Raw genomic sequence first — 13,263 nt, forward strand, 5'->3', positions numbered from 1 at the left:
GGGAAAAGAAGGGGGGAGAAGGAGAGGGAAGGGAGAGAGGGGTGGGAGAAGGGAGAGGAGGGGTACTGGAGAAGGGAGAAAAGGTGGAAAGGGGGGAATAGGATGGTAAGGGGAGAAGGGGAGAAGGGTAATGGAAAGGGGAAAGGGGAAAGGAGGATGGAAAGAGAGGAGGGGAGGATGGAAAGAGAGGGGGAAAGGATGGAAAGGGAGGGGGGGAGGGTGGAAAGGGAGGGGGGGTGGAAAGGAGAGGGGGAGGGTGGGTAGGGAGTGGGGGGCGAAGTCTAGAATGTAAACAAAGTCCTTCATGATGGGCAAGCAATGGATCTTAAGTTATATTTAGATGTATATACTTCCCTCCTCGCCAGTGTATAGTCTCGGGAGGGGACCACAATAGAGATAGAGATAAGGGGCAGACTTTCTACAGGGTATATATGGAGAAGGGATCACAAATAGACATTTTTTTTTTTTTTTTTTTTTATCTGTACAAAGTTTATTATTGAGCATTTTTTGTACACCTTTTGTAAACACAAATCAACTATATTTGCGCCCTCTGCAGCTTTCTGAGGTATAGAAATTTGCATTATACTGTAAATAGCAAATGGTCTTCATGTGTCTTCCTTATTTATTTTTTTTTTTTTAATAACACAGCAAAACAAGTTTTTGTAATATATAAGTAGTGTGGTGAAATTGAACATACTAAACTTAAAACTTGTAACTTAATTTGTAAGTGAAGCTTAACAGTTTCGCTTGACAAGGTAGTAGAAATAGAGTCAATTTTATAGTAAAGTGACAAGCTACACACAGAAACATAGAAAATAGATGGGATAGGTTGCGGTACTGGTTAGAAAGACCGCATAGTTAGGCCTCCTTACCTAGGAGGAACATTATAAGATGGGGGGGGGGGGAGGTGGTCATTGGAATGTGAATTGAAATTTAGATTAAAAACCATGGCTAGAGGATAATTGTTAATAGTAAGGATTAACAAAGGAGTAGCTGGGCGTTTGAATAAGGTGTGTATGATAGAATATGCTTCACATAATTATAATATCTGGTAAGAGACTAGTAGTCAAAGGAAGCGTATAAAATATAGGGCATCCATTAGATAGAAAAGCTGCATAGTTGTCCCTCTTAGTATAGAGGGTGCATTATATTATAGCGGGGGGGGGGAGGGGGTATTTTGTTAAATAGGAGATATATTAAGGAGGGGGAGGAGGGGGGGAGAGGTGGTAAATTGAGTATGTTGGGCCAAATATTTAAGTAAGGCGCCATATTACATAAAAGGGAATAACAATGGTGCAGGACCTGCCTGCTCTAACAACTGTGTAAGGGAAACTGTGTATATGACTTCTAGGCCTTTTTACTGAATTGTTGACATCATTTAGGCAAGGGCTATATGTAAGTTGGAGCGCTAAACAAATGGGCCAAAGGTAATAGACTTAGTAGGGCACGGGGTATGGTTGCAATTGTGGGAATCATGTAAAGGTGATATATTTAGAGTGGATCATGTTCTGGAACAGAAAAAATTGGGACATTTACATAGATTGTATGCTAGGGCACAAATAGACTATAGTAGTTAGGATGGGACCAGCTTAAAGTGCAATACATATAGCTATGCATAATTGTCCCCAGAGCAACATGGAATCTAAAGTTGAAGTTGAGGCAGAATGAACTGCAAGGTGGAGCATACCAAATGTTAGGACGCAGCCTCGGCCGCTGGCTACGTCTGTACTGTATAGAAATAGATAAACCCACTATATAGCTGCACTAATGTAGTGTGTAGACTTTATAAGTATTCTATATGACCCCATTCACAATTCTGCCAGATTAGGAAGTATATACAACAGCAGGACCCATCTAATAAAACATATAGCATCTCTGAACACTTCAGTACAGTAACAACAGGAGGGATGCACTGAGAAAACACACATTGCATACATATGTCATATTAAAAACAAACATAACTCTATAAGCAGCGATTGTGATATAACGTGTGCAGCACACAGAGCCTTCACATAGACCTAACGTGCAAGACATAACTTAACCTGCCATGTGGTGCCACAATGCCCAGGGTATCACAATAAGTAGAAATGTATTTGAGCACATTTTGTAAGGTTTAGGTGTAATATAATACATTAAACGCTATGGCACAAGTGGCTCCTATATAAATAACACATGGACAGGAAAATGAATATAATCTCAATTGCAACACAACGGTTGTAGATATGGTCATGTGACAGACCTAATCTCAAACTCGCATGCATTTCTGTTACTCTCACATTCTGAAGCATAAATATCTGGTATGGGACAACAAACAGGATAACACAACAGTCATAAAAATATATAGAACCCAGCCAAACAAAACTATAACCCTTAAAGGAATATCCAAATATTATAATAACATCATCAGTGCATTCAATGTGAACATTTCTGTCATCACTCTCTTAGAATATGAGCAGCTTTTGTATATGCTTGGAACTATTCAACTATATAGAATTAAACATATCAGTAAAGAATGAAGATAAATGCTAATAAAAATAACGTACTCAGCTGAGACTTCATAACATCATAACATCTTATAAACTACATAGGTGATATGTGATCATATAGTATAATGCACACTTCCATTAGAACTTCACGGAGACATTCCAGAAAGTCAATAACTATTATAGCATCCATGACAGTATGGCTACTGCAATGCAAGGATCCGTGACCTAACTCACTCCTCAAGCACCCACTGACTTACTTGTACCCCACATTGTATAGATCAATAAGTCCAGCCCGAGGAGAGCTGTAACACCAACTTGGAGCGCTTGTAAATGGTGTGTGAGGGATTGTGTGACTAGCAGATATAAGCCGATACACAACTCCTCTTGCGGCTCTTACGAGTAAGGGGCTACTCTAAACTATAGTCCAAAGTCTTGGAGGGCTGCCCACCCCTCAGGCTATCCACAAAAAGTATGCCTCCAGGGTCCCACTGCAAATTCAGGGAGTGGACATAATGGTAGTGGCAGCTGGGTTGCTGAGCGGGCGGCGGCGGGAATTGCGTGTCTTCATCCACTTGCGCGATGTTTCCAGATGAAACAGTGAGTAGATTAGAAGTCACTTCCAGATGCGTGGCAAGCAGATAACATTGCATAGTATGAGTGCAACCATATCTATGCCCCCAGCTAACTAGAACATCATGGACATTCATAGATTTCCGTCTCGTTGATCTATTGTTGGTGGTTTCTGTATAGTCCCCCTTATTCCGCTCATGTGCAATAGTTGAGTGAGGACCTCTAATTTTTTCAGTAAGGTGAGTGTACGGTATTGCCAGGGTGTTTGTCTGAGAGTCCTCTGTTGCTGTGCCCTGGATGTCCTCGGGTTTCTTACTGTCAGTGGGGTATTTGAGATCACCAGGAGGATCTCCGTTGTCAGCACCCGGCTTCAGGAGGGCCTTCGAAATGGGTTCTGGAGTTAAGCTGAATGCCGCTGCCATGTGCTTCTCCAGTTTGTGGAAATGATCACATAGAAGCACCTCCAGAGCTCGGAGAATATTAGCTGGTTCCATGTGTGCCAGGAACTTTCAACCGATTGCAGGTGATCACTAGACAGTAGGTGCTACTTAAATGTTAAAATGGCCGCCCCTCAATATTCCACACGGCTGCCTGTACTGTGGAAGCAGCTGATGATCTGCTCAATTTAGGCTATTTCCTTAGAATTAGGGTTGTATTTGTCCACTAACAATGGTAGCTGCAGCCAAATCATAATTCAGACAGCCTTGGGCAATTAAAATCATGGAAATTGTCGGCTTAGAGCCGGAGCTGTGGTGATACACGTCTGCTCAGATGCATGGCTGGCTCCGCCCCCCACAAATAGACATTTAATAGGGCACTAAGGTCATTAGGTCATCGCTCTCTCCAGCGCTCAGGTTACACACATTAAAAGATCATAAGAGGTAGGCCTACAACATACTGGGAGTTAGTAGTACAATGACACACATATATCATTTATAAGTGAAGTTCTACCGCAAAGCGATCCAGAGATGAGGATGTGACTGAAACACTAGACTGACCCTTATATTCATAGATTTAGTTACTGTGATCTAGATTATGTCGTATTCATATTACCCAGTGTAAAAGCTACACTACTGAATCAGCCCAAGGACTTCATAATACACATAGCAACATATAACTTATAACATAACATAAAACATATAGCAATGTGAGAAAATTAAAAAAGATAAACAACAAATTACATTGCATCAAAACAACAGACATGTAGTATAATATACATTGCAGAGGTCATAAGCACTTAGAGAATCTCACTCCAGTTAGGTATGAGATAGGGAACATAATACCTTACCAATTGAAATCTGAGTGTCTGGTGTCATATAGCTCAACCTTAAATGTGAGCTGCTAACCAGGTTCAGCTATGTTCGGCTCGACAGTAGCCTATAACTTCACATGTATAAATATAAAAGACACTTCAGGAAGGCATGCAAATTGAACACAAGTCTTTTCAAAAGGAAAACAGGAACCAAACTAGTCCTGAATAAAGGAGTCCACCGCTATAAATTATGGTTCCCTGGACCTCTGTTTCGAACATTATAGTTGTCATGAAAGTGTCCAAGACCCAAACTCCAAAAGGTGCCCAGTTAGAAGGGAATGAAATACGTTAAACCAGACCCGAGGGTCTAGGGGCCCCCTTTGTGCTTAAAATGTCACCCAACACAGACTCTTGTATTGATACAGGAGACCTGAGTACCTTCCGGCTGCCTGGTGGTCCCCCGCAGATCTAAGTCCAAGATCGCCATGCGGGTGCGAGAGGTGACATCTACTGGTCTGCTGACCTCAGGGGGGCAATGGCTCCCAGACCGGAGCGTCCGGAGACTCCGGTAGCGGTCCCAGCAGGGTGCATACATGCTTCTCAGATCCACAAAGGGAGAGCTAAGTCCCTCTCCTGGTTCCGCCTTCACCGGTATCAGAAGTGGAGTACCCGGCCGGGGATCCGCTAGTGCCGCTATATCCTGTGTCTCCATTACCGCCCTATGTGCAGCAGGGGTAGCTCTGTATATCCACGCAGTTTGGATTGTGACCGTAAAAGCGTCCAGCCTGTCACAGATTCTCCTCCCATATTCTTCCAGCAGGCCTTTAATATTTGTGAACAGGTCTTGCGCCTCCATGTCGGGAAGCAGCACTGTCTTCTCCAAGATGGCGGGTCAGCATATGATAGGGAGCTGCGCTGCAGTTCTTCAACTCAAAATTGCTTAGGTAGCCACCGGTTCTTTGTTAGCATGTCTCAAAATTTTTCCTATGCTATTGCCCCTCAGGCAGTAGTAGAGTAGGGGGAATATAACCATTATACTTCCATTTTATAAAGTTTCATTCAGGAGCTCCTGTATAGTGCGTCTTGCAGCTTTGGCGGTTAGCTCCGCCCCCCCGTTGGCATCATTTTTAATGCTCTACGAATACATTTTGCATTTTTTACCTATTCCGGTTCCCAGGCTATCCTTTTCTGCTTATTGCAATAATAGCCTGCTCTGTATTGATTACTTTGCTCTCAATAGGGCAAATATTTTTGAGTTCCACTAGTAATCTAGCACATACTCTACTTATGTATAATAATGACACAAAAATGATTTGTATATCAGCTTATGTTGATTTGGATATGACTTACTGAGGGGTTTTATTTGCTCCCTATTTGGATCCCATGAAAAACCCAAGATTTTTTAAATCTCCAAGTGAGTTCTTTGTACTCTATCTCCATATCAGCATCGTCAGTCTCTTTTTCTTCCATCCTACTTCCTTCCATCTCTTTAGTAGGCTACTTCCCATCCCCAATCATTCCATCACACAAACAGAGATAATACAAATGAATAATTTTATTTCCTCTGGATCCATGTATTCTCTTCTAGACTGCGGTTCCTGTGAGTTGAGTGAATCCCAGTCACAATATGTTCTGTACCAGTCATGGGTCTGATTACGCTATGTACATTACATTTTATACATTTCACATAGCCAAACTCCTTTATGCACCTTTACTATCAAAGCTCACAATTCAGTTCTACTTGTACACTACGCTGACTGGATTTGATGACTCCATGGATACCCAATATCACATGCTTTTTTGGATCCTAATAATGCAACCAAACCACGGAATCCTTGTAACTTCCTTTTTTAATCCCATACCTATAGACCTTTACTAATCTAGTGCCTGTTTTCATACTTCTGTTAAGGCATCTACAATATGCTGCATTACCTAATTTTAACACAAGTGATGTAATGAAGTGAACTTAAATTTAGTATATAAATCATATAAGAGAAATAGTGTCCTGGATAATTGAAACATTATTATAAGACTATTTCATAAAGATATATTTCGATAAAAATATTTACATATAAATATATATGTGTATGTCTGTTCACAGTATTAAATCCCTATGCTCACTGGTTCTATTTATACTTGACTAGCTTTAAAATTTGCATTTTTACAACTCTGCTGTGATGTTGTGTAATGTTGAAAAAGATCAGAAAAAAATAATAATTTGGAGGATAAATAGCTTTTTGACACACTATCTGTCTGTAATGGGTGTATGCGTCTTTACAATCTGAAGCTTTTTAATCTCTGCTCTTCCCTCCCCCTCTTAATAATATCTTGATCCAGACTGTGTGCCCCCTATGTACCACTCCACCCCCCGCCTCACCCTGGTCCTTCCACCGTTGTTTACTGGCCCTTACTCTTCCAGTCATGATTTCCAGACATTCCAACTCTCAAATGGCAGCTGGGAGCTGGGATACTTTCCCATGAGATCTGCAGGTGAAGGGTGGGGAGTGGGTCAAACCCTCGGAAGGATGCCATCTGTCCCCCTCTCTCTCTGGATGTCTGGAAGGGGGGATTTCACGGCATTGCCCTCCACGGTGCCAGTCCAAGCGTGGCAAATCAACGAGCGCTGTCATCCCAGAACAAATTCATTTGTCAATGTGGTCACCCCCACCAAGTCTACTTAGCACCCTTTCACTGCTGAATCCTTGTTGCATAACAGTACAAATTGTAATATTGATCCTGAAGAAGAGCAAATTGGTTGCAGCAGGTGAAACATTTAAACTTTTAGTAATCCTTCTAAATCATTAAATATGAACCTGGCACATGATATCATATAAAACATTCTTGGCATAATTAAAAAGCTATTAAAGCTTAGACCCTTTTTCTACAGTCAGTGCCTTGCAGTTTTGAGGCTATGCCACATTTTCTTTTAATGAATAACTTTATTTTATGAGAGGCTTCCTGTAGTCAGTTTGTATAGTCTATTACCCAATAAGTGCTGCAAAATATTTTTTTCTTATAGTTACATTGGACCTGTGTGCAGTTTACAGCATACCCTCTTGTTCCCTTAAATATACTCTTCTCCAGTAATGTGTACTTTTTCACCACTCATTTGTGGGCTTGTCATTCTGTTTTACCTCATTGTTCAGCCATTTGGTATTTGCTTTATTTCCAGCTCTCTCCTTTTTACACTGGGCATATTTGAAAATATTCATTGGTGCCTTTTATTTAAGAAAATTGTATTTATGTATTTTGTAGAGCCTAATTTTCATGTTGCAGAGTTAATATAGAGAGCCTTTAAACTGTTTACATGTATTATTCTCAAATTCAGTTACAACACATACTTCCATCCTTACTTCTCCTGTTTCCCTGTAAAAATAAATATAAAATATCATCATATCTATCTTTTCTATCATCTATCTATCTATCTATCATCTATTTATCTATCTATCTATCTATCATCTATCTATCTCTATCATCTACTTATCTATATCTATCTATCTATCTATCATCTATTAATCTATCTATCTCTATCTATCTTTTCTATCATCTATCTATCTATCATCTATTTATCTATCTATCTATCTATCTATCTATCTATCTATCTATCTATCATCTATTAATCTATCTATCTCTATCTATCTATCTATCTATCTATCTATCTATCTATCATCTATTAATCTATCTATCTCTATCTATCTATCTATCTATCTATCTATCTATCTATCTATCTATCTATCATCTATCATCTATCTCTATCATCTATTTATCTAGCTATCTGTCTAATCTACTGTATTTATTTATCTATCTAATCAATTATTCTATCTGTCTGTATTTTTGTCTGCCTATGCTATCATACTTTAAATAAATACAAATATTTTTGCAAATGTGTATTTATTTCAAAAGCTCTTTAAAATATATTGGCAAATGTCAGCTTTGTATTTCTAATACAATTTGCATGTTGCTTTAAATGAATGCTAGCACCTCATTACAACCTGACCTCATCTTGAAGCCAAAGTATTTTAGAACTAAGACTTCAAAGTCTGTTATGAAGAAACCAAAATTGGACCATTGATTTTTTTTTGGTTTAGAATTCCTCCCGTCTCCCTGGCTGGGGTTCCTAAGTCTTGTCACCTCTGAAGTGCAATTTGTTTGGAAAATAGCTATATCCATTTGCATGAAACATTCCCCCTGTTAATAATGGCCCTGATTAGCTGCGAAATGTTCATTTATTCTCTCTAGTTTCAGGCAGTACCATTGATTTACATGCTTTAGCTGAACCAGAATTGATCTGCTATGTTAGTAAATCTTTCTGAAATTACCAACAACTGAGTAGAGTGAGGGGAAAAGTTTTATTGCCGCTTGCAAAGAAACAAGGGGAGTAGACTGTATATAACAGGCAAAGGCATCTGAAGAAATTATACAAAGGGAAAATAAGGGGGCAAAAAATACAATCTCAACATTTTTGCTTTTTGAAGCCACTGATTAATTTTTTAAAACTTAAAGGGCCACTAAACCAAAAATCTTTCTTTCATGATTCAGATAGAGAATAGAAATTTAAACAACATTACAATTTACTTCCATTATTTATTTTGCTTCATTTTTTAAATATCCTTAGTTGAAGAAAAAGCAATGCACATGGTGAGCCAATCACACGAGGCTTCTATGTGCAGAAACCAATCAGTAGCTAGTGAGCATATCTAGATATGCTTTTCATCAAAGAATATCAATAGAATAAAACAAATTAGATAATATAAGTAAATTAGAAAGATGTTTAAAATTGCATTCTCTTTATAAATCATAAAAGAAAAAATGTGGGTGGCATGTCCCTTTAAGTAACACCTTATGAGGTTTCTAACATTAAATATAAAGTCAAAATAAAATATATAGACCATCATAAGTATTTGAAGCTTGACATGAACCTAAAACAATTAAAATGCTCAGGAAACCTTATGCACCAAACATTCTATTATGCTTATGAAAGAGCTTTTAAAAAAAAAATGTTTTTTCTAAGTTAAAGGGACATAAACATTTGTTACAATATTTATATGGCACTATTGTTTGCATATAACTGTGTCTTTAACCTCTGCAAAGGGTTTAAACACATTCTTCATACTCCAAAGCAGCAAAGCACTAGTGGTCCATAGCAGAAGTCAGCCAGTGAGCCAATTAAAAGAGGCACATGTGTGCATCCACCAATCAACTTTTACACTAAGGATACCAAGAGAACGATTTTCATACACCATAAAAAGCTATTTATTTTGATTTTCAAACTATTAGTGTGTATTTGCTCAAAACTGGGCAGTGTGTTACAAACTCACTGACTGATATAGAAAACTCTCCCTGCTGTGTAGACTGTGACATTCCCAAGCATAAAACATAAAGATTATTTTTTTAACACAGGAACATCCATTAAACCCCCCCCCCCCCCCATAATATTTGTAATGTCACTTTAATAGTTCTGTATTTACCATATTATCTTTTAAGTAATTTTTTCTTGTCACACAGATTGTATATACCTTATTGCTATTCCAAATTCAGGCAGGTGTATTGACATACTAGGGTCCAGAAAGCCTGTTTGGGAATCACTGCTTGAAAGGGTCATGAAACCTAGAATTTTTCTTTCATGCTTCATATAGTGTAGGTCATGTATTTTTCATCCCTTGGGCCACATGGAAGTATCTATGTCATGCGATATATAGCCTAGCGTACTACATAACATAGATCTACAGTCATAATGCTGGAAGCCCAAGTGACAACTAAGTGGCAACCAAGACTTGCTGTTCCTGGGCTTCCAGCATCTGTCTTTATAAGGTAACAGAGCTTCATGGGTGCTTCTATACTATGAAGGAAGATTGCCAGATTGATACAGACAGTGATCTGTGTCACTGTCGGTAACGTTCTCTGTTGGTGCCAGCAGGAGGTGTGGGAGGGAAGGCGGGTGGGCTGCCCAGCAGCAGAGGGGGGAGGGAGGGACCCTACACTACAGAAAAACATTTTTAAGGCAGAGGGAGAGATGGCCTACTACACTATAGAAAAGGGGTGGAATGGGGGATGGGGACACCCTACATAATGATCCTGGGGAGGGGTGAGGTATGGGGGACCACTTTACTACAGAAAACATAATACATTTTATATATATATATATATATATATATATATATATATATATATATATATATATATATATATATATATATACTTGGTACTGGCAGATAGGTAGCCAACTAATTAACCCCTTCACTGCTGGGAATTTCAGAAGCATGGTGTGGAACTGTAATTAGCAGTCTTCTAATGACTGAAAGCCAATGGCAAAGCAATGCCTGTGTTATATTTCTGAACAAAGGGTATTCCAGAGAAACTTTTACATCAATTTGTGTCATGATTGCACAAGAGGTATGAAAATAATTTCAGTGAGAAACCCAAAGTTTGTGATAAATGTAATGTGTTCTTTTTTTTTTTTTTTTAATATGACTGCATTTGGCAGGGAAATGGTGGTATGACATGTACCTAGATCAATACCTGGGGTTGTCTTCTTAAAAATATATATATCGTTTTGGTAGGTAAATAAAAAAAAAGCAAGGCTGTATTTCTGTTTAAATGGAGTGATCATAAAAATGCTAAAACTTCTCCTTTATTTTGGGCAAGTTTTCTCTGAAATTCCCGGTACTAAAGGGGTTACACAACTTTCCAATTTACTTCTTTTATCAAATGTTCTTCATTCTCTTGGTATTCTTTGTTGAAGGAGCAGCAATGCACTACTGGGAGTTAGCTGAAAGCCAATGACAATAGACATACATGTGCAGCCACCAATCAGCAGCTTCTGAGTCTACCTAGGTTTACTTTTTAACAAAGAATACAAAAAGAATGAAACAAATTATATAAATAATATAAATAAATTGGCAAGTTATTTAAAATTGCATGCTCTCTATGAAGAATCATGAAAGAAAAGGAATTTGTATAAATACCTCTAAAAGGGAAGCCTAATAAATCTTATGCTTCATTTAGGTAAAAGTTCTCAATTTATTTTAAAGGTAGTAGTTAAAGTTATATGACAGTTAATTTGCTGTTAAATTGGAGTTAACTCTTCGACTGCCAGAGATGATGGCAACAAGTTGTGACCCTCTCTGGCAACCAAAAGATTAAACAAGGTTTATTTTAATTTATTTTTTAACAAATTTAATTCCAAACAGAACAGGTTTTCTACATTGGTATAAAAAAACATAAGTAGATATGCTTTTGTCCTTATACTATACATTATAGACTCAATGTAAAGATACACTGAGCAATTATAACTGAATGTTTCTATTTATTAATCCATTAAGGGCCATTGTAATTAAAAAATGTATTAATTTTGTTTGTAATTTTGTTAGAAAACCTTAATAACCTTGGTAAGAAAATGATGAAAGAATATAGTAATTTTAACATAGAGCAAACATTAAGCAGTGATGAAGATATACAAATGTGATTTTCAGATTGAAACTTGTGCTGCAACGTTTACCTTACATCAAGAAAATAAAACAAGAAAAGATAAACAATGGCCTTTAATTGATTAAACCAAATCATAACCACTAATACTTTACATTTGAATACACTCTCTTTTTAATCAAGACTAACATTTCTGGCTTATGCATAACTATTCATTAAAGGGACATGAAACCCAACATTTTTCTTTCATGATTCAGATAGAGAATACAATTTTAAACAACTTTCCAATTTACTTCTATTATCCAATTTGCTTAATTCTTCAGATATCCTTTGTTGAAGAAATAAGAATGCACATTTGTGAGCCAATCCTATGAGGCATCTATGTGCAGCCACCAATCAGCAGCTACTGAGCCTTTTTGGATATGCTTTTTAACAAAGGATATCAAGAGAATTAAACAAGTTAGATTGTAGAACTAAATTGGAAAGTTGTTTAAAATTGCATGCTCTTTCTAAATCATGGAAGAAAAAAAATTGGCTTTCATGTCCCTTTAATTATTGACTGCTTCTACGGTAATTTCTGGACTTTTTTTTATAACTTATAATATCCCTATCTGTTTATTTTTCTTGTTCTTGTCTGTTTTACTTTAAAGGCACAGTAAAATCTAAATGATACTTTCATGATTCAGATAGATCATGCGATTTTCCAATCTACTTCTTTATCTAATTTGTTTTGTTCTCTGGTTATATTTTGTTAAAATGCATACCTAACTAGGTTCAGGAACTGCAATGCACTACTGGGAGCTAGCTGCTGATTGGTGGCTGCACATAAATGCCTCATGTTAGTCACTTACCAAATGTGTTCAGCTAGCTCCCAGTAGCGCATTGCTGCACTCTCAGCAAAAAATAAAATGGAAATTATGCAAATTTGATAATAGAAGTACACTGGAAATTTGTTAACACGTGTATATTCTATCTGAATCACAATTAAAAAAAATTGGGTTTCATGTCTCTTTAAACCATCAACAAGAACTGCTTGATTGTTTGTTTTCATAGAAGATTGGCCCTAATCTTTTAGTATAGAATTGTTGTGCTTATTTCCTGAAAATGTATATATCCATTAAACAACTTTTTCCATACCTGTAGATTGTTGTCTACTAATAGTAGCAAACAATGACACAATAAACCCTACTTATACTATCAACTCCCTAACTAATAACTATTAAACAAATAACTCTACTTATTTATTATAGTCTCACTCTCTCTAGACTAGGTCTAGGGTTGCCAGATGTGCTCCATAAAAATACCTGTCCTATAGGTGACTGGGCACAAGTGGTAGGTGTGGGATACACAATGACCCCCTAAAAGCTCAGACTTAGCCCCTGCCCTTGATCCCACCATTTATATTTTCCCAACTGAGCAGTCATTTTAGCATCTTGGTTGCCAGTAACACACTTGACTGACAGGAACACACAAACTGCAATAATTGTGTTCCCCTCATGACTGTATGTAAAATAAATATTACAAAATGTA

This window comes from Bombina bombina, chromosome 3, assembly GCF_027579735.1.
Source record: "Bombina bombina isolate aBomBom1 chromosome 3, aBomBom1.pri, whole genome shotgun sequence".
Taxonomy (NCBI): Eukaryota; Metazoa; Chordata; class Amphibia; order Anura; family Bombinatoridae; genus Bombina; species Bombina bombina.